The sequence below is a fragment of the Equus caballus genome, chromosome 26, assembly GCF_041296265.1.
Source record: "Equus caballus isolate H_3958 breed thoroughbred chromosome 26, TB-T2T, whole genome shotgun sequence".
Lineage (NCBI taxonomy): Eukaryota > Metazoa > Chordata > Mammalia > Perissodactyla > Equidae > Equus > Equus caballus.
In genome coordinates, this window is record NC_091709.1 from 8,628,015 (window position 1) to 8,651,190 (window position 23,176).

Sequence of the window (23,176 nt, forward strand, 5' to 3'; positions counted from 1 at the left end):
TCAGCAGATAGCATCTAAAATATAATTTTGCAAAGTCAAGATTTGAGGAAACAGGAATTTTTAACTTTCCTTGACATATTAGGAAACAAATCCAAAGGAATCAGATTAAAGAGTTACATCTATGATGTAGAGAAGAAACCACTTCATCTATGATGACTTGGCCATGAGGTTTGCCTTCTTAGGTTAATAGTTGGATATTATATGAAGAGAAGAGCTCCATTCAACAAAATGAACTAGATCTCTGCAGCCATTCCAAAGGAAACACCAGGAAGAGCCACAATATTCTGCCTTCCAGGACCCCTGCTGCCTTGTTGCTAAACACACTCTGCCTCCCGAAACACACCCACTCTCTCTCCCCAAAGGCACTCACAACATCTTGGGAGAGGGGAAGGGAAATAGGATATAACCTGAAAGAACATTGAAGAAAAGAAAGAGAGAACAACATCATCTCTACAGAAAAGGAACTCTGAATAAATTCAAGGTTTAAACCAAAAAGAGGCTGTTAAACTAGAAAATACTGGGATATTTTTCAATTACTAAGCTATCTCTCTTGTTTAGTGGAGTTGAGTCATACAAAAAATGAGAGCAAAGACACTACTTTTCTTTCTGTACCCACATTTTAATATGAGTAAATTTGCTACTCTATTGGATTTTGGATATAGAGCTTTTAATATTACGTTAATTCTACTTGGTAGTTCCTATTGAGTCTTTGATGCTTTAACACACTGAACCTCCATTGTCCCCATGACAAATGGATGGCTATTCTCTCACAGAGATTACTTTATTTTTATTTATTTATTTATTTTTTAAAGATCGGCACCTGGGCTAACAACTGTTGCCAATCTTTATTTTATTATTTTTTCTGCTTTATCTCCCCAATCACCCCTCCCCCCCCAGTAGATAGTTGTATATCTTAGTTGCAGGTCCTTCTAGTTGTGGGATGTGGGAGGCTGCCTCAACGTGGCCTGACCAGCGGTGCCATGTCCGCGCCCAGGATCTGAACCCTGGGCCGCGCAGCGGAGCGTGCGAACTTAACCACTTGGCCATGGAGCCGGCTCTCACAGAGATTACTTTAAAGGGAAGTTCATAAACATTTCTCTGGCAACTAGCATCTTCGCTAAAATATAGATGTTTAGGAAAATTTTAAAGAATGAACTCTGTGAAAGAATATTGGCAACGCAATCTTGAGATTTTGATGTTCAAAATTAAAGATGATATAATTTTAATTTTGCCTATAAAGATGTATATTTTGATAGTAATACCTCATATAAACTTTTCTCAAGGTTTAATTTTTATTCCAAATGAAAATAATTGTTATTATCAGCATCACAGTCATGGCAGAGAGAATAAAACATTATACATCACTTTATAAAAATTCAGCTATGTATTGCAATAAAAGTTTCATTTAACGACTAGACTATTGTAAGGTAAAATTTAACCCTGTTAAGATTTGGAGAAATCTTTAGCATGAAAGGCCTTGTAACATTCAAGTTAAGGTATAATCTATTGTGAAACAGTACTGGAAACAGAAAAATAGTACCTAGCTGTTCAGGAGCTGAAAGGAGTGTTCAGGTGTAAATTGCCACACTTCTACTTGACGTGGAAGCTGTCTCGAGATTATAATGCCGTCCTTCTTCCTTACTCTGAGAAACAATATCTTCCCTGATCAAAACCCACCTCACCTCATGGTACAATGCAATCAGAGTTGATGTTGCGAGAAAAATTTAATCACCTCAAGGCTTCGTGAGAACTTCTTGTCGAAATCATAGTTTATATACAGGTCCTATTAAAAGTTGATTGTCAAAACTCATGGTTTTCTACAGACTATTTTTGCACTTGAAACATTATTTTTTTATGTAACTAGAAGGGTTGCATAAATTTTAAGAGCCATTTGAAAGAGAGAATGTACAATCTGACTTAAGACATTATAATTTTAAGAGTAATTCCTACCTTAAAAATGCATAATGGAAAGCAAAGAGTTAAATGGATGGCTTAGTGCAGGAGCTTTAAAATTAATGGACTTTCCCATGAGAAGTGGGTACAAAGGCTTCTTAGGTGTTTGAGTTTTGAATAAAATAACAGTGCTCCATTAACAAGTTTCTTTTATTAGCAAATTTTCACTTAAGAAGAGTTTTCATTGAGTTGACATAAATTAGTGCATAGCCAACTTATTAATTTAATAACTCTATATTTATTATGGCTAATTATTTATTTCACAGATCTTTAGTCATTTTCTTCACTTCTCTTCAAACTGTAATGTAAGAGGTACTTACTAAATTAATGCATAGTACTGTTTTCTTTCTTTCTTATGCATAGCAGCTCAGTAAAAGACAACCATAGCAAAAATAAAAACAGTAAAATAATAAATTTATCACATTCTAAGTTCAAGTAACCCCGTGTGCATGAACATCTTATCCTAAATATGTTTATATTAGAGTATTGAGACATTTTGAGTATGCAACTAAAAGTATTCCTAAAACTCTTCATACCTTCGTGCCTTAAAATTAAAATCCATTCTAATAGAAAGGGTGTTTGAATAAAAAGTAAGTATTCATTTGTATCACAATGTTCTGAGAGATAATGATTAATATTGAAAGGATATAAGTCATGTGTATGCAGTATAATCTTTTTTTCTTTTTTCTTAATCAAAGTAAATACAAGAGAAAGTAACGATATTATACATATAATATGTATAATTATATATATGTGTATGTATATTCTAAAAAAATGTATTACGTTAATGCAGTGTACTTTGGTTAATCAGAGAGTGGGATTCCTTTCAGAAAGTGAAGTTTATGAAAACAATATGTTGTTTGGGTGGTGAATATGATGTAATCTACACAGAATTCGAAATATATGCTGATTTACACCTGAAAAAAAAAGAAAAGAAAACAGCATTTTACTATTGGTAGGGGGAAAAGTTAATATTTTAACATAAGCCATTTCTAATTTTTGTAATCATAGCATTTCTTTTTTGAAGATCTTCATCAACTTTTACAGTTCACATTTTAAACAATTTTTTATTACTTAAGTAATACTGTTCATAGTAGAAAAAGTTTAAAATACTGAAAAGATGTATCTTTCTCCAGAAGAAGAGTTTGAGATGCAGAAAATTTTTGAGAATAATCTGGAAAGTAATTGGTCTTGGCTTAATTCCAAATGGTGAAACATAGAACAGATTGACTCTTCGTTCATTATGGAAAACATGAAACATTTTTTAGGCCAAATCTATAGATGGTATAGAACGTATGTACGTATCATATGGTTTACCTAGATTTTTGCAGAGTGATATTTTATTATTTTATGTCTGGAGATTAAAAAAAACCTGGGAGACAAACTGTTTCTTTTATTTTTCAGAAACTTTTACAAAGTCTGTATCTTTGATTCTTCATTCACACGCTGTCGGAAGAGTTGACCCCGAGTTTGGTAGATGAATGGCACAACACCAAGTGGATATGAAACAAATGTGCACTTCTAAAGCCACAGCACCAAACTGCAAATTGGAAATACACCCCTGGCTGTACTATCAACAAAGGAGACCTTGATGTGTGATGCCACTCATCATTCCTCTTAAGCCGTTATCAGACAGCTGAGATCAGACAACAATGGAAGAACATGTGCTTGATTGTTAGCATGTCAGACATACATTATTAAAAACAGTAGGGACCAGGGGAGAGATGAGAGGAAAGGCATGACTTCTTTGTTCCATGTGTGAGGGTTTGTTTGAAAAGAAAAGAATTCTAAGTACTGCCACGTCACTCCCCATGATAGAGGCCTGGTCTTCCCCTCTGTTCATTTGATAATGACATTTATGCTCTTTTCTTTTGTTTTTTCTTTCATAACAAAAACGATTAGGAACTTGTGATAACTGCATACTCACTCATCAATTTCAACTGAAAACTCATTTTTATCTGATTGAATTTCTCATTGTTCTTGAGAGATCTGTAAACAATTTATCTGGTTTTATTAAGCAAGACCTTTTCCAAACCACTGCATTGTAAGTACATTAGAAGGTAGAGGAGAGGTAGGTGCTGTCTGTTCTATTCAGATGTTACCATTGAAAACAAAAATCATTAATGACCAAGTTTATTGCATATCATGGTTTCACTAAAGTCAGGGTTTGAGTTCAGAAGAAATGCATGAAAATCTGTCAATAGCTTACAGTTTCACTTGAGACATTTCCCATAGAGAATTTAGAATTTTTCAACCTGAATATATAAAATTGATAGTCCAAGATAAGCGAGTTAGTGACCGTAAAATAGAATTTATAAAATAAGTTTGTAAAACATAATGGAATTTATAAAACAGCATTTTCTCACAGACTTTCTGTAATTACAAGGGAAAATCAGAATTATATACAGTAATTTACAAATCCACTTATCCTCATTTCCCCAAATTTATTACTTTGGGCAATATTTTTCTTAAGTATTCTGTTTTTTTGAGGAAGATCAGCCCTGAGCTAACATCTGCTGCCACTCCTCCTCTTTTTGCTGAGGAAGACTGGCCCTGAGCTAACATCCATGCCCATCTTCCTCTACTTTATACGTGGGACGCCTACCACGGCATGGCTTGCCAAGCGGTGCCATGTTTGCACCTGGGATCCAAACTGGCGAACCCTGGGCTGCCAAGCGGAAGGTGCTCACTTCACCGCTGTGCCGCCAGGCTGGCCCAAGTATTCCTAATCCTTGTTTGAAGTAATTTATTTTTCACAAAGATAATGTATATTGATTCAATAACTTATATAATAGTTATTGTTAAAAGTTATACACTACTTGTTTCTTGTCCTGTTGGAGAGAGAAATCCATAGTTTCATTCTCTCTTTTATTAAGAGTTATCACACTACTTAACCACAGTTAAAAAAAAGTAATTTTAAAAATATAGGTTATAACATATTATGTCAGTGGACATTTAATTATTATCCTTTGAATACAATGTAGATTTTATTTCAGAAAGCAAAAAAGTTATTGGTAATACCTACCTCACATCCAAGATGCTTTTGAGAGCCATGAGTTTTTGGTATCATCTCCTCTTTGTACCTGAGACTGCATTGTACCGCTATAGAACACAGCAATTAAAGAATACAGTTTGGCATTTCTTAAATCAATCATGTTCAGTTGCTTTTCAAAGTGAGCAATTCATAATTCTCCATTATAATTAAAGTGACATTTTAAATGAGTAAGCTAATTTTTAGTATTTCTGCTGCCATTTATTTTTTTTTTTTCAGAAAACTAATCACAATAAGGTTTCTATTTAAGATCTCAGAAAATTGTAACATAAACTTTTCCAAATGCTGCTTTTTAACTCAGGCAGGAAGGATTACATGGAAAACATTCTCTGCATGTCCCACCCTTTTTAACTCCCACTATCATGAGAAAGAAAGTAATTGGGAGTGAATGGGACAAAGAGTAAAAGGAGAAGAGGACCATGGGAAAGAAATATATGTTTAATTCAGGGAAAACTCCCCAAAGACAACTCATCAGATAGTTTAAAACATCTAAGCAAAAGAAAATATTCACTTGGGTTGATTTTTAATTCACAGAATGATAGCTATAGAATGCATTCTAAGAGGCCTTTTACACTACTTTTTCTCTCATTCAGAAACATCCGTAAACCAACTGAGACCAACGAGTTCCAATTTGAAAATCTTTTTGTAATACAGTCACAAAGCTCTTTAAGTCATTATTTAAAAGACACGACAACAAAAATTACAATGGTTGTTGATCTTCAGTCTCAGGAATTTATTTCTTATATCAAAGTAAATGATTCAACTTCATCCATCCTCTCATTCTGCCCTCAAAGGAGATGAAAACCACCTGGACAAGTGCTGTATGTAATGGCCCTTGATATTGCTGAAAGAGTTGTAGTCCTTTCATTCATGTCTTCCAAAAACAAAATTAACTTTTTTTCTATTACCATTCTGCGTTCATCCTATTTCCTAAGCCTTTACCCATGTTCGTATTTATTTTCAACTTTGGAGTTGCCCCAACTTCATCATTGAGTAATGACTCTCAGAACCCAAGAGAATAACCAAGAAAACACCCAGAGGAAAATAAAATGCCATCAAATGTTTCTGAAACTTTTAAAACATTGGAAGAGAAAAAGAAATTCGTAACATATATAAGACAATTGAAAGTCTTAATCAAAACCATTATTTTCCTCTTCTCCCTTATATTTGTTATTTCAAAAGAAAAGTATACTTGCACATGCTTTCTTTGAATCATCCATCGTCCGAAGTATCACCAGCATGTTTAAAAACAAAAACAAAAACAAAAAACTCTAAGAAGACTAGTGTATTATCTTGTGGTGTTAAATGTGTGTGTTCTGCATGCCAGCATGCGTGTGCACACACGCACACACACACACACAATCTCTCTCTCTCCCCACACCCCCAGACACATGTTCTCAAATACAAAAGCCTCTTAGTGGGAGTTCCAAAGTCAGGGGTGGGATCTTCCAGGATCCCGAGCTTGCATTATTCAATTGGTTTTCCCTTGCTCCTCCTCATAACAATATTTATTTTACTTTTTCCTTTCCCTTTTGTTTCTCTAGTAGATTTCTATTCTGACAAACATTCTTAGGTTGTTGCAGGAAATATATTCTATTTTTAGGTAAAAGCCAAAAATATACTATTTGTCATTATTTTTCTGGTTTCTTTAAGTAGTGGGAAAAAACTTCTCAAGGAAAACAAAAGGAATAAATTGGGATAGAAAAACTGCATCTTTAAAATGATAGCTGAGCAGGATTTAAACAGGTCTATGTGTGGTCATCTTATTTCCTATCACAACTGGCTGTCTGTAATGTATTTCACAAAAATACCTAAATCAAGATTTTATATACAAAATTATTTGCTAACTTTAAAAATGGGGTTATTTCCAGATTTGTCCATTATGCTTAGAGTATTTTTTTTTTCTCAAAGTGTCTAGTAAAGGTCAACTGGATTATAAGGAGGAGGTAGGTAGGTACTACTTAATATGTAGATTCCGGGACACATTCCAAATGTGCAGAATCAGAATATTTGTGCCAGGGCCCAGGGATGCCAATGTTTTCCAAGATCAACAGTTGACTTTACACCTGCATTAATAGGAAAACCACTGCTGTAGAAGCCATAGTCCTAAGAAAACACGTTCCCTATAGTTATTCTGACTCCAGACTCAATGTCAAAATTTTTAAAGCAGGTCCAGTCACTTTAAAATGAGTATCAAGATCAAATTTAAATCAAAAATAAAATTAATGTAAATCCTGAAATGTGAGCCATCCCTCACTCTCTTTTAGCTTGTTGGGATGTCATCAGTGATTGTTAGCACAGGTTGGGACAGTGGTCTCTTTATCCCGGTGGCTGTTCTAGTCCTTACTGCATTACCGCATGCCATGTAGCAAGATGATCACCTTGGATGGATTTGACGGGGCAAAACTGAGTATGGACATGTCCCAGATTCTCACAATCTTTATCCATGAGGCTTGCTTAAGTTCTGTCAATTTGCTGGCCAATTTCCAGCTCGTTAAGATCCAGGTATACTCTGTGGATTTTGTCTGCTATCTAGCAGTTTACTTTCTTTTCCACACCAAAGTACCCAAATACTGACACCGTCTTCTGGTTGCGTAGTGCTTGAACAATTTTACAACATGCTGTAACGTCCTTTGATCACCTCTGAGGTTCACAGAACAATTGCGAGGAAGACTGGGTGCATATTCCTGTTCAACTAACCTAGGGTGAAACTGAAACTAAAAGAGGTAAATAACCTGTGAAAGTGTCTTGTGTCTTCCAGACTCTAGAATAGCATCCTGGGCTTTTCATTCTAAATGTGATCCTTTCTCCTTCACTCTACGTATGTTACACCCTATTAAGTAACATACTATTTTCTTACAGTTTATGTATTTTTAAACAAAACCTACAAAATTTTATTCCATTACTGCATCTCCTTCACAAAAATACAAGCTCCAATGAAATATTACTCAGCTATAAAAAAGAATGAAATCTTGCCATTTGTGACAACATAGATGGACCTAAAGGTTATTATGCTAAGTGAGACATTCAGACAGAGAAAGACAAATACCATATGACTTCACTCATATGTGGAATCTAAAAAACAAAACAAACAAGCAAAAGAAAACAAAAGCAGACTCACAGAGACGGGAAACAAACTAGTGCATACCAGAGAGGGGAGGGTTGGGGGAGGTGGGTGAAATAGGAGAAGAGGACCAAAGGGTACAGACTTCCAATTGTAAAACAAATAAATCATGGAGAAGTAATTTACAGCATATGGAATATAGTCAGTAACATTGTAATAACTTGTAGGTTGACGGAGGGTACCTAGACTTATCATGGTGATCATTTCATGATGTATATAGATATCAAATGTACACCTATCATGTCCACCTAAAACTAACAGGATATTATACGTCAGTTATACTTCAATAACAAAAAGAAGCATGAGCTCCAAGGTAGCGTTATTCTTCCTGCTTTGTTTATTTCTCTATGTTTAGTGACTAGACTAGTGAATGACAAATAGTTGGTGTTCGATAAATAGTTTGGAAATAGTGTCTTTATCCTTAATTTTTCCGACTCATAGAAGCTTCCATTTTAAGAACACACTTAAATTAATTCGAGACTACTGGAATCTCTTCTTAATGGAAGTTCATAAAATACCATTTATTTATAAGTTTCTGCTCACTTACTTGTTGTACTGTTGTTTTTCTCCACAGGTTCAACATTAGTCATCTATGGAAAATGAACAGGATGATCTTCTAGGTATGTTCTTAGCTCTAACAATTCATGATTTAAAGAGTAATTGGTGTCACAAAATTAAGATATAAATGTCTAATTGTCGTAATTTCCAGCAGGATTCCTGAACACTATCGTTGGAGATGCCAGAGAAATGTGCAAGTGATTGGAAAACATTCAAAGACGTCTGTAAGGTTGATGTACAAGGGGGATGTTCTAGTTTATTGGAAGATATTATATTTTTCACATGCCAAAGTAATACCCAGTGATCTCTAATGACTCTCCCTGTTTTGTTGTTATTGTTATTTTTGGTCTCTTGTGTTTCATACTGTTTCCAAACAATGACATCAGCCCATGGGGGAACAGTTGAGAGACCTAACAGCCTTCTACAAGCCAAAACCATTTGTGCACAGAACAAGTAAGCAACAACCAACTGTCTATCAACATGGTGGACTCTGGCATACATGGCAGATAAATCTAAAACTCCTGGTGCAGTCAGCCTCTCCGGTTAATATGCAGCAAGTGGATATTCATCAAACATCGTCTCTATCATGTACACTTGTTGCTTTTGTAGTTTTTATTTCTCCTTTTATTGTGGAAAAAAATATTTTTGTGAGTAAAAACTACCATTTGGGGAATACAATGGTTTCCAGGTCAATGAAAATATAAATTTGAGTTATTAATCTACCAATTAAAGGTGAAGCAGTTTAACCCTGGTTTAACCTTTTTCACTTCTCAGGTGAATTGGATATATTTGAAACTCTATATCTGGGGGGAAAAAACAGAGTAGAGAAAACATTGCATCTGTGTAATACTGTGGTCAATCTAATAATAGCGTTTCCAATAAGGCAATTTAAAACAGTGTGGAAGTGTATATGTACGCTGTGTCTGTGTGTGTTGTGCGTGTGCCTATGTGTGTGGATTTCTATCTTTGTTTGTATGTTTTAATGCACTGACTGCTCTGTAAACCTTTCAATCTTTCAAGAAATGGTTTGCTTTTTCTACCAACATGTAGATCTCAATTTACATAACATTAGCAAATAAATTTCGAACTTAAATAAGTTGAGGAACGCTGCTATTACAGCTGGAAAGGAGGTTTCTAAAGATCAACTTGTAGATTTCCATTTGTAAATTGTAATAGGACACCTTTCTTAATAGGATTTTCAGAAAATTACAAAAGCTCCGTCCTTTGCCAAATATTTCCTATGCTTTGTTGACGCCATACTTCAGTAAGAGCTGTACATGTGTACTGAGAAAAGACTTCTGCTCACTCGAATCAAAAGACCTTCGCTGTGAAACAAGATCTTTCAATCACTATACGTTTCTTAGGATAAAGGATGGAAACTCATATACCTACCGGAACCAGACAGTTTTCATAAATTTCTAGGTTAAATAGAATAGGGCAGCATGGTGAAAAGGACTTTGTGCTGGTCTATCTATACCTATGTCGGCCCTGGTGGTCTAGTGGTTAAGATTGGGCACTCTCACCACTTCAACCTGTGTTCATTTTTGGTCCAGGAACTACACCCGCTGTCTGTTGGTTGTCATACTGTGGCAGCTGCAAGTTACTGTGATGCTGAAAGCTATGCGATCAGTATTTCAAATACCAGCAGGATCACCCAGGGTGGCCAGGTTTCAGCAGAGCTTCAGAACTAAGACAGGCTAGGAAGAAGGAACTGGCCACCCACTTCTGAAAAAATTGGCAATGAAAACTCTCTGAACAGCAGTGGAACATTGTCTGATATAGAGCCAGAAGGTGAGAGGATGTAGCAAAAAGACCTGGCAGGGTTCTAGGAGTCAGAATCGAGTGGACGGAACAGACAAAAAATCTGTATCTCTATATCCACGTATCTTTTGTCTACATTTACATATAAATCTATACCTATACAAACATCTCTGCCTCTACATACATCTACCTGTTTGTCTATCTGTCTACCTGACATCAGGGCTCTTCAGCCTATGGGTCAGACCTGAGCCTCTCAGGCCTAGAGTCACAAAACTCTTTTGCTGCAGAGTTGGCTAGAGAATTGAGATCTTCCACTTCACGTGGAGCACTTTTCCAATGTGCCACAGGTCAACCAGCAAAGATATAAACCAGGCGTTTAAAATGTTTGAAGTAGACTTGGTTCCTATGTATATAAAAAAACTGAAGCAAAAATTTAGCTGATTTTTATTGTTGGTACTTCTGTTATTAGAGTAATAAGTAATAGCTATAGCATTTATTTGATATTATGAGTAACAGTGTGACAATGTAAATTACACATTACTGTGAATGAAGTAATTTTGCTGACAATGCAGACAGTGAACCTTAGTACAAAACAATACCTGATTGAAAAACATCAGGATAATCAATGATTTTAACTAACATTTGAAGAGTTTTTTTCCCAAGAGAATAGCTTTGTTAAATGACAAATGGGAGGCCATGTGCGTGTAGGTGGAGGTGGTATCAGGGAAATGTGACATCTTTCCTAAGGAGGAGCCAACGCATGCTCAGTCACCAGGCCCAGCTGGTGGTTTGTTGAGGTACAGTAGCATATATATTTTACGCAGTAAAATTTGACATTTTAAAAAGGGAAAGATGCTTTACAGAAATCCTTGAATAACATGAACAAAATAGTATTCAGAGGGACAAAGAGAGTGTTGGTAGAGTATTTTGACTGAAGTTCCTTCAAAGTATGAAAGGAAGTTGCCATATTGTAGATAAAGAAGGGAGGATTAAAGTGTGTCTGACTATGACGGAACAGTCAATTTAGATGGACAAGTCTTCACTGTTTAAATGGATGTGTGCCACCGAAGTAGTTAATGGATTAACTTTTGATTTTCCTCAATCTGACCTTAAGCCAAGGTTTCCAAATGAACACCAGGAAATTGGTTGGAGGAAAAACTGAGACATGACATTAGTCTTCTTTTTCAAATTTTCCCTTCCAAGGGTGAAAATTCAATGTTTTTCCCATAGAGTTTGAAATTTCTTGAAAGCTGTTAAAAAATCTATTATTCACCTTATGATTTATTTATATAATTATTTAAACAACACAATAGTTAAAATTCAAAGTAAGTTCGTTCTCATAACCTATCCAAACTAACTCAAAACAAGAATATAGACCCTGGAAACTTGCAACAATATTATACAGGCAGAGAAGAGTTCACTGAGAAATGGACTCCATCAAGAGGATGAGTTCCCACAATATCTAAAGCCTTGCATTGGGCACACCCAGACAATGAAATACTATGAGACAGTACCTTGGATATTTTCACCTTGTGAATATTTTAAAATACTTAGACTTTTGGAGAGATAAAATTATGGAATTTGGGGATCTCAAGTAAATTTTAACATTCCATTTTTTACCAGTGAGCCTGGTATTTTCACAATTTAGTTTTTTTCTTTCAGTAGTCTAATCCACACAGGTGGAGATTATCCACGGTTTATTCATTTATACAATAAGGTCATATATTTTCTCACCCGACATTATTCATTGTACTAGTAGATTTGGGAGTAATATAGTTTAAACACTATAAAGTACTATAGAATAAAAATGTGGTAAATTACAGGGGAACCAGGTAAAGAGGAAATAAATTCCAGAGTGAATTCATAAAGATGGTATATGATTTGAATTAACACATTTTATAAATAATTTGAATACATTTTAAAAATCCTGCACATCTACAATCAGACAATATATTCTCTCTTTTGATCCACTGACTTGTCAATAAATTTCCCCTCAGGGGACAATATAGAAATTTTATCCTCTGAATAAAACTATTAAGAATCAATATGACACAGAGGAAAAGATCAGCCACTTGTGGAAACCTTCCAGAAATTGGCCTAGCATTTGCAGTGATTGATAAATATTTCCACAAACATCCCACGTGAAACATTCTAATCTAAAAGTAACCAAGGTGAGATCATGTCATCAGCTGTACAGTGAGGGGACTGGACTGAAGGATCATCCCTAGGAATTATGGCACAGTCATGCCAAAAACAAAGAGAAAGGTAGATGTAGGACAAGGGTTCAGAAATGAATTTGGAGGAGGCCGTCACATCAGGAGTCAATGCTCAAAGGAAATCTACTGCTACGTGCACAGTTTCAAGGCCACTTTGTATGGAGTGAACTGTGGTACCAGGGCTTAAAGAACTGGATGAAGTGAACAGGCCAGCACGAAACAAGCTAAATGAGCAATGACTGAGGGGCCTCAGAGGAAGGAGCAAGATCATTACAGCTACAAAGCAAGTTATGTCGTTGTTGGCACAGGCATTGTTTGTGACTTGTCTCAGAGCACACACAAGTGGGGCGGCCCCAGATTTATCCAGTACAGCATATTTTGTGGCTTCTGGGTTGGGTTTTGGTCAAGAGAAGTGTTACAGGCACCTATGGTACAAGGTTACACATCTTTATCCTTTTCTATTTACATTGAACAAAGTATACTGGAATAAGGTCAGGTATTGAAGCACATGTTCTTTGCTTCATATTTCTTAAATATTACATTCTGTAACTATTTTTCCTTCAATTTAAACTTTTGTCAGTCACTTAATAGCGTTTTGAAACTACATTAACTCTTTCAATCCACTATGGCACATGGAAATGATTTATGTAAAAGTAATGCATGATTTCTTGCTTGTAAATGTGTGGGGGTTTCCTTCAAAACGAATCACAGAGTCAACTCTCGAGACTTCTTTGAAGATTTGCTGGCGCCTTTAGGCATCCGCAGTCAGGTTCTGATGTAGTGAGCGGAGTTCACTTTGGATAAGAATGTCACAATTTGTAAACACTGTGACTGTCTCCAATTTGGAAAACTCTTTGTAAATACTTTAATAACAGCCAAATAAGCCCAAAGGATTGGTTTTATATGCGCCATCCTATCAAACACTGCCACCTTCCAAGCATCGGTGATGACACAAACCTGAAGATTATAACTATTTGTATTGGATGATAATATATGCCAGGCTCCCACCACACTCTTTACATGAATTACCTCATTCGATCATGAGACTATTTTTCATGAGGAATGTAACATCAGTATTCCCATTTTACAAAGATAGAAACTGAAGTTCTCAAGATTTTATGTAGCTTACCCAAGATCACATAACTAAGATGTCTTACCTATGGGATTCAAGATTTAAGAGTTTGAATTCAGAGCCTGATATATTAGCTTCTGCAAATGCCATTGCTGTAGATCCTCATGTTCACTAAACTCTACTACTGAAATAGAAAAAAATGTTGCAAAGCAGTACTTTCTTATTTGACTGTAATGATGGAGGTGGGTATCTCAATGAGGCCTTTACCTGACATCTACAATAGAATTCTTTGGATAGAAGGGGAGAAGCGGTTGCTGATTTTGGTTTTCCTGATCTGAGGCTGTAACACTGTTACCTCAATTAGGTATTTGAAGAGGGGAGTGAAGAGGGAAGAATAAGAAATGGAGACCCTGGGAGAGTAGCTTGTATTCTTGGAGCAGCATATAGTAGAATTGCAAGTAACATTTGTTAAATACAGTTTAAATGACTTCAAGACCGCTTATTGTCTGGTGGCCACTAGCTGCCAACCTCACTTTAGTCACTGCTTTCCTTCCCTGTGCTTCTTTCTGCCCTACTGCCTATCACTGTGTTCACAATGATGCTCCCACGTCTTAATGCCTTTCATCTGTGGTTTCCCCTCTATTTGTGATCCATCTTCTCTTTCACTGTAAAGCTCATCAGTTGTCATGACAGCTCAAACGGCACTTTCTTGTGAATATTGAGTAATCTCCAAAAATCTAATTGCTGGTCCTTACATGATTCCATTATTATTTCTTAGTCTTCTTTTCTTGGGCTTACTACATTGCATTCTGTCTAGGTGACCAGAAGTGCCTTCAAGTTTGGGACACTACTGACCTAGCTTTTGGTATTCTGATGTGAGCTAGGCCAGAACACAAAGATGTGCTGTAGGGTGGAAGTGAAAATGATCACTTCAGTTCACTAGTAAATGGGAAGACAAGAAGTAAAGAATATAAACCAAAAGGATGCTATTGGAGAGGCAATTTGCCATGGGCCCTGAGTGTCCTGTGGGTTCTTATGAGAACGTAAGGCTGTGACCTCTCTGTACTTGGGCCCTTTCTCACAGTGCATTTGCAGTGAAGGATGAGGACTAAAAGCAGGCTTGCTTGCCATTCATGATAAAAATAGTGTTTATTATTTAATTTTAATACCAAGCTTAGTATTCTTCACTCATAACACAAATCTACTGTGCATCCAGCATTCATACGGGTCCTTCTGCAACACCTGCTGGGGTCTGGGGGAGTGACATGCAAAAGAACTGACATGAACACGAAGCTCATGCTGCCTGCTGTGCTGTGAGTAATGAAGTTCTTTGCCTCTGACTCAGGAGTCTTGTGTCTTGTGCCAATAATGGTGAAACAGAAACAGGCTAACTTATTAGCTCATAGGTAAGTAAAGTCCAAGAATTTCCACAGTTCCTGACAGATGCAAGTGACTATAAATAATACCTAGAGTCTTTCCTAATTCCTCAACAAAATAAATCTAAATTATCTTAATTTGGCTTCCCCCACAAGCAGACCCTAAATCAATGATGCGAATGCAAGTAGCTTATTTGCCATTAGCAGAAAACACTGTTGCATGAATAGGGAAATGAGGCAAAGAAGAGAACAATCAACAAAGAGTAGTTATACAAAGCCAGTGGTCACCGTGGGTGGTGAAGCTTAATCCCACTGGGAAAACTCTGGAAGTCAATGTAAAACACAGGATGAGGGGATATTTATACACTGATTCACATCAGTGCCCAGTTGGGAGCTACTCTAGAGGGGTATTAAATACCTGGCATTTCCAGGATGCCTGGCATGTGGCAGAGTGGTCCCTGGATTTGGAGAAAGCCATCAGGCATAAAAAAATGCAGATACTGGAGTTAGAATCAACTTGAGTCCACTGTCCCTTACAATTGTAAGGCTAAAGGGATGTGGTTGGGGCAGCAAAATATCAATTACAGTGCTAGAAATGGTCCTGCAGGGATGAAGAAACCACACATGAGAGGAGCTCTTAGAGGTTTGAGGCTTTGATGCCCTCAGGGAAAAGAACAGGGCATAGAAGCACATGGGCTACCTACTGACAAACAGCATATTCAGCTTAGCTCCATATATGTATTTTGAATTCTTTTTTTACTTACTGTCATCCTTACAACATATCTTGCCATGAGACCTACTATGTCACGATGGCCCACTGCAATGTGCCCAATACATGTTTCTTGAAAGAAAGAATATGATGATAAAAATGTACTTGGTAAAATCCTGAAATGGATAGCTAAAAAGACAATTGATTCACAGGGATTAAATAGAAAGGTCCAATGTACTTTTTCATGGAGAAAACAACCTTGCATAATCCAACTTAATATGTGATTAAATTAGCTGGTTTGACTCATACCTTGCCCTAAGATGAAGAATGCTAGCCAGCTAAAATGGGAACTGGGAAACTCCTGGGGCATCACTTTATCCCCAAGAAGGACAACTCAGTTGTGAATAATCAGGAATTGGCTGCACAGGAAAACCTTACTATTGCCAGGGTTTCCGTTCAGAAATACAGAAGTTACCGAATGACTGAAGGAAAAGAGGGAAACTAGCATGAATAATACCTACCATATGCCAAGAACCATGCCACACTGTTCACAGGAATTCACACACTGGTCTCTGCCCCCAACAGTTCTAGGAGGTTTTTATTTTGCATAGTGGAAGAAACTGGAAACACTTTCCCAAGGGCGGGGAATAAATAATAGCAGATTAGGGGTGTGAATTCAGATCTGTCTGACTCTAAAGTCCATGCTGTTTCTTTATCACCCTGGACTCCCCATGAGTCACTATCCATGCTGAGTACAGGTGAAAATGTGGTAATATTGCAAATAAAATCTTTTCTTCTAACATACATATAACACACACATACACACAATGTGTAATAAAGTATCACACGCCATTTTTTTGATGTTTGACTGCTGACAACTTTCAAGCTCCACCATTTCCCTTTCCTCTCCCCCACATATGGGCAAGCTGATAAGAAAGCCTGGGTGCTCCTTTCTTTGGTTCTGGTGGAAAGTTCAGACTCTGTAAGTCCCAGTCTTCATGGAGGAACCTTTACACCAGCCCCAACCCACAACTCCCTTAACAATCACAAAGCTAGTCTCCTCTCCCAATTCTCCTAAGCCACTTGTCAACCTGTTGGGAGTCAACTCTGCTCTCCCTAGAAAGTCCTATCATACAGGCAACAAACTTTCAGATCTTCTTGGTGTAAATGTGGCATCATCAGTCTTAACATCTCAACCAAATTTTGGATGAAGGGTCCATTCTTTTCCTGTGGGTAGCCGCAGCATTCAGCACAGAAAGCAGTCTAGACAATGGCCACTACTGTTTGGAGTCTTTCTTCTTTTGCATTGGCTTCCAGACTGGATCTGCTGCTTGCTGGCAGGCTTGTGCTTTGAGCTCTGCTGTTTTGTGCTGCATTTGCTGAGTCCTAGTGAGCCTCTTATGAGTTTAACCAACCTGATTTAGAAGTTTCAATAACTGGCATTTAGGGACAGGAGTACGGGATTGGGGCCCTCTTTAAAATGGTTCTGGTCATGCGTATTGACCCAGACCTCTCTGTGTATTTCCAGTTGAATCACATGTCATAATTCCAGCATAATTCATGACTAAAGCTAGGCTCAGGGAAACGACATTTACCCTGTGACCCTTGGCTGTTTGTCTCAACCAGGCATGGGAACCCATTCTATAGAGTGGTCAGGGAAAACACTGATACTCTGTGCAGTAGTTCCCCTTATCCATGATTTTGCTTTCCATTGTTTCAGTTACCCACAGCCAACTGTGGTCTGAAAATATTGGATGGAAAATTCCAGAAATAAACAATTGATAAATTTTAAATTTCCTGCCATTCTGAGTAGGTTGATGAAATCTGACACCATCCTGTTCATCCTGCCCAGGATGCTACGTCACAATGCCTGCATCATTTCCTTCACTTCCTCTCAGCGTGCAGGCATTGTGTCATCTCACATCATCACAGGAAGAAGGGTGAGTCTAGTACAGTAAGATATTTTGAGAGAGAGAGACCATATTCACATAACTTTTATTACAGTATATTATTATAATTGTTCTACTTTATTATTAGTTATTGTTGGTAATCTCTTACTGTGCCTAATTTATAAATTAAACTTTATCATAGGTATCTATAAATAACAAGAAACATAGTATATGCAGAGTTCAGTACTATCTGTGGCTTCAGGTATCTACTGTGGGTTTAGAACATCCCCTGCAGACAGGAGGGGCTATTCGACAATACATAGGCCCATCAGGTGGTTGCTCACTTGGAGGAAAAGCATTTGTGTATCATGTGGCCTGCTGAGATAACACTCCTAAAAGCAAATGACTCACTAGGACCCTACAAATTGCCTTTGTGGCTGCTGCTACCCGGTTCTTTGACAAAGATCCTGACCCTCTGTGTTATAGGGAAAACACGCATAGCATAGCCCAGCTATTAATTCAAATCCGACTGAAGTCCATGGCCCTTAAACCCTATAAAGAAACCATTGGCATGGGAGAGGCCCTGACTCTGAAGATGCTGGTCCGAGGCACTCTGAAGGAGAAAGAAACTTACAGACAGGAGCAGAGGAGAGAGGACAACCCCTCCCCGAAGTACATCCATAGACAGTCAAACAAACGAAACAAGCAGAAAAAAATCCTTAAACACAGGAGAAAGAAATACAATATAAAATAGAGCTCTGTAATTTGACTCAATTGGAAATCCAAAATTTGCTCAAAAAAATCATGCAATAAAAGAAAAGAATGCTGCTTAGCTCTTGTGCCGCTACAAGATAGGTCCTGAATTAACTTTAACCTCGCTGAAATGCACCAGTTGGCAAACCTTCATGACCATAATCAATACTGGAGCTCAAATTGCAGTTGAACCTGGGGTAAGTGTAAGACTGCTGACACTGAGTGTAAGTCCCAGTGCACTTAAACATGGTACCCTATGGCTTTAGAGGAGTTCTTGGATATAAAACAGAGGACAAAAAGATATGCCTCACTTTAACCATTGGACTATGGTCTTGCCAAAATTTCCCACAGCCATAGTGACTATTGACCTATAATACCCCACAGTGGGCAAAGAGGCTCTTACTCAATGAACAATAAATTAAAATTAATTAAATCTTTGGCATTTACAAACCACTTGGCAAAATGGGACTCCATAGGCCTTCTCCCTAGTTAAAATAGTTAATACAGATCAGTGTACATTGAAACAGGGCCTTCAAAGATTAAACCCATTATTCAATGCCTATTGAGAGAAGGGGTGATTACTCCAGCTGCTTCTCTATCTAACAGCCCAATCTGGCCTATTCTTAAACTTGGAGCATTAGTACAAGATGGTCATAAGTTGCCCTCAGACTTCTGATATAAGAAATTGTCCTTCCTGACCCCACAGGACATACCATTGGAGTGGCCACTGCTGGGAATCCTGGGCTCTCCTAGAAACAGAGGCTATGACAGGCCCTAAGCCCAAGACTCTCCATACCTAGCTCCCCTTATGCCTTGGGTCATGGAAGCAGCACCCCGCAAGTTCAGCACAACCAGGGAGCCTTGCTTCTAGAGGAGAGAGTCCAATGCAGATGCTCTGGCATATCTCATTTACAGGAAGAGGTGTTCCTTCCATCTGCAATTTTTGTCAAGTGTCCTGATTCTGAAGGAGGACTCCTTGTTCCTGAACCCTTTGGCCACATGGATACTCCCTAGGGCATAACTGAGTGAACAGCAAAGGTAGTTATAATATACTTTATAGACACCAGCACCACCACCACATGTGATGGAGTTCACTGAAAGGGCTGCTACTTTTATCCTTTCATGAGGGTGTCCCTGATCAAGGATGGAATCCAAAGGTCAGCATAAATGGCTGTGCTTTAGGCAGCCGTCTCAGTTTTGGATACTTTGTCCAACAATTGGCCACATCCACACATTTTTACACATTCTTCATAATTGCTAATGGTTTGGCCATTTGGTCTGGCAATGGCAATGACCACAATTGTTTATCCAAGTTTGCCTCTTTTTGCTGTGAACAGCTCTGGTGATCTCTAGCTTCATTGATATGCAAAAATTAATCACGATCACACACATTCTTGCATAAGCCACAGTACAAGTCCCCACCAAAATATTCCTTACCTCTTGCAGAGTTGCAGATTCTGTTATTGAGAGTGACCAAGGCACCCACTTCACTTCCCAAGCTGCACAATGTTGGGCTCTTGAACAATACGTTCAGCGTAACTCAACGTGCACATTTCAGCCATCAGTTGAACAGTAGAGGTGAATTATAAAAAAGAGTCAGATTCAACCTTCAGTGTAAGACTGCTGACAGATTTCAAACCCCACCAGTCCTTGTCCCCTTCTGCTCTACATCTGAGTCAGCTGATAAGAAAGCTTGTTCTCCCTCCTTTGGTGCTAGTGGGAATTTCAAACCACAGAAGATGCAGCCCACGACAAAGAACCCTGCACCATCTACCATAAAAAACCTACAGCCATCTTTTTTCTCTGTTTTCTCAAGCCATTCTTGGACCTACTTGGGAGCGCACTCTCTTTTCCTCAGAAAGCCTCATGAGAGTAACAGACCTTTTCATACTCTCTTGGTGAGTTTGAGGCATCATGAGTCTTGCTATCCAAGCCATATTTTGAGTTTGGGGTGAGCTACTGCATCTCTATGAGGTGACCGCCACAAAACAGACTCAGTTCTTTTGGCATTGGGATCTGTACAGGGACTCTGGCGTTACAGTGCAGTTCAGTCATATTATCATTACCAAAGAGCCTTCAATCTGTTCTCAAAGTATATCTTTTCATATACAGTATCCAAACTGCAAAATTCTAACGAAAACGCCTTAGAGCAAACTTTTCTTGCAACTAACATATGATCTTTCGGACATGGTGGGCTAAGCCTTGTAAAAATAGAAAAGGAAGATATTCTCCCTTGTTTTGTGATTCTTTTCTGTGTGCATTATACGAAATTTATGCCTTCAAACTTTTAAAAATGTCCATCTCAGTCAAGGCAGCAAGGTTCTAATTGGTTCTGCATTTAGTTTTGCAAAAAAAAGGAAATATCTTAAATGGTTTATTTTCCCAAGGTTCAGTCACCAATCCATATTATATTTAATACGTATTTCACGGGAAATTTCTTCTTCCAGGGCTTCTGCTTCCAGAGTACTTCCACTGAACTAACTCAAATATGCGTTAGAAAAGTCATCTGGATAATCAAAACATCTTTTTAATTTGCTCCCCATTTTTTTCTGGTAAATATTTGTAATCTTTGTGGGGCAATAAGACCCATTTTATTGACATTTGTGAACAGTGGCGTTTGTGTAGAGTGTGGAGGCGTCACCCTTTTGGCCATGGCGTGTCTGCGGGTAGGGTGCCTCCAAGGGCAGTGCCAGAGAGGTTGCGGGTATTCCAGGGTCAACAGAATCTGGGGCTACGTTCACCCACATTGCCCTAAGCCAGAGATGCCTTTGTAAACAAACAAACAAGAAACAAACAGAACTTTATTGAGAGTAGGTAGGTTTGTTTTTCAGGAAAAAGTCCCAATATCAAAACGGAACTTGGAGTTAAGAAGGAGTAAAACGGGAGCGAGAGCAGCAGGGTTCGACCCTGAGACCATAGGATGCAGAGGGGAGCTGGGCTCTCTTCCAGGGGAAGTGCTGCAGAGAGCCAGCCCGGTGTGGCCAAGCACTTGCTGAGGGTCTTCCTCACGGTGCTGGGGTGTGTGTCCTCGTGACATGCTGGCGATGCATGAGGCCTGCTTTGTTTTGCCAGTGAGGACAGGCAGCGGGGGCCCTTGGAGCTGCATCAGGCTCCCAGTCTCCTGAGACCCAGTCGGCACTGAGACTCCCTTTGATTCTGGTTAGGAGAAGTCTGTACTGTGACAGATCGCTATTTCTAACACTATCATTGACTTCCTCTTTCCCCATCTCCTGACTTTCCTCCACAAAGTGGGACACTTTGTATGAACCTGAGTTTTGGAAACAAACACACACATTTCATTAGGATATTTTTCATAAATGTATATTGCTTCTGTTGAGTCATAACCTTTTTGAGGTTAGGGAGTAGATTATATTCATCTTTGGATTCTTGGCCGCTGGCATAGAAGTTGATGTATGGGTGTCTTAATATATTTCTGTGTGGTGTGGTCTTATTCAAAGGGTAAGCAGACTTATACAAGATTATAGAACAGTGGCCAGCAAGCCTCCACTTATAACCCGCACCAGAAATTTGACCCTGCCCCATAGCACCACCTCAGTGCAACTGAACACTCACAGCTCGTCATTTGTCCCGTTTTATTACACATGGTGTTATATCGTAAGTATTCCTCGGACAGTGAGTTCCTGTTTTCAAGAGTAAAGTTCTATCAGATCCATGTCTGCGTTCCACACGGTGTCTTGGGGAGACGCATTCAATAAATGTCTGGTTTGATATTTCTCCGGGTGTATTTTTAAGACTATGAATTTCCTAGGAACTGTCCTAGATAAAAAGACCAAACACCCTCTCTCCACTTAAGGTGTGCGATGCAGGCTCTCGCACATACCAGACATTCAACAAGAATAAATAGATGTTTTGGTCTAGCATAGCACTGGAATTATAATTTAATCTAGGGCAAGTATGACCATGAGAGCAGAAATTAATTACACTTCTTAATCAAAAGAGGGAGAATTTGGGGGCTGGCCTGGTGTTGCAGTGGTTAAATATGCACCTTCCACTTCCGCGGCCTGGGGTTCGTCAGTCCGGATCCCGGGTGTGGACATGGCACTGCTTGTCAAGCCTTGCTGTCGTAGGGGTCCCACATATAAAGTAGAGGAAGATGGGCACGGATGTTAGCTCAGGGCCAGTCTTCCTCAGCGAAAAGAGGAGGATTGGCAGTAGTTAGCTCAGGGCTAATCTTCCTCAAAACAAAAAAAAGAAAAAGGGAGAATTTTATATACAGCTGGAGAGAAACAAGATAGATTTCATGTATAGGCAACATTTGAAATAATCTGTATATAGGATTTCAGGAGACAGAGGTAGAAGCAGTGTTCAGGGACCATCAGTGGTGGGGTTTTACTGGAGCAAAGATGTGAGCACGGGAGTACTGAGGAATGTCATTGGAAAACCAGATGGAGAAAATATTATGGAAAACCAAAGTGGTTTGTAACTTTTTATCTCAATTTTATTTAATGTTTGATGTGTGATTACATAGAAGAAAATTAATTATTAGTGGTCCTTAAAATTATTTCATTGGTTGGTAAAACATCAAAGACTAAATGCCCTGGAACTACTGTCTGACTTTTTTGTAGCTACTTTATTGAACAAGTTCTGGACCAGATGTGGTGCAAGCAAAAAAGGAACTAATGTCACATTTCTTCCCTCTCTATCTGACTCCCTTTTAAAGAACTATTTAAATAAATGTAGTCCTATCCAATA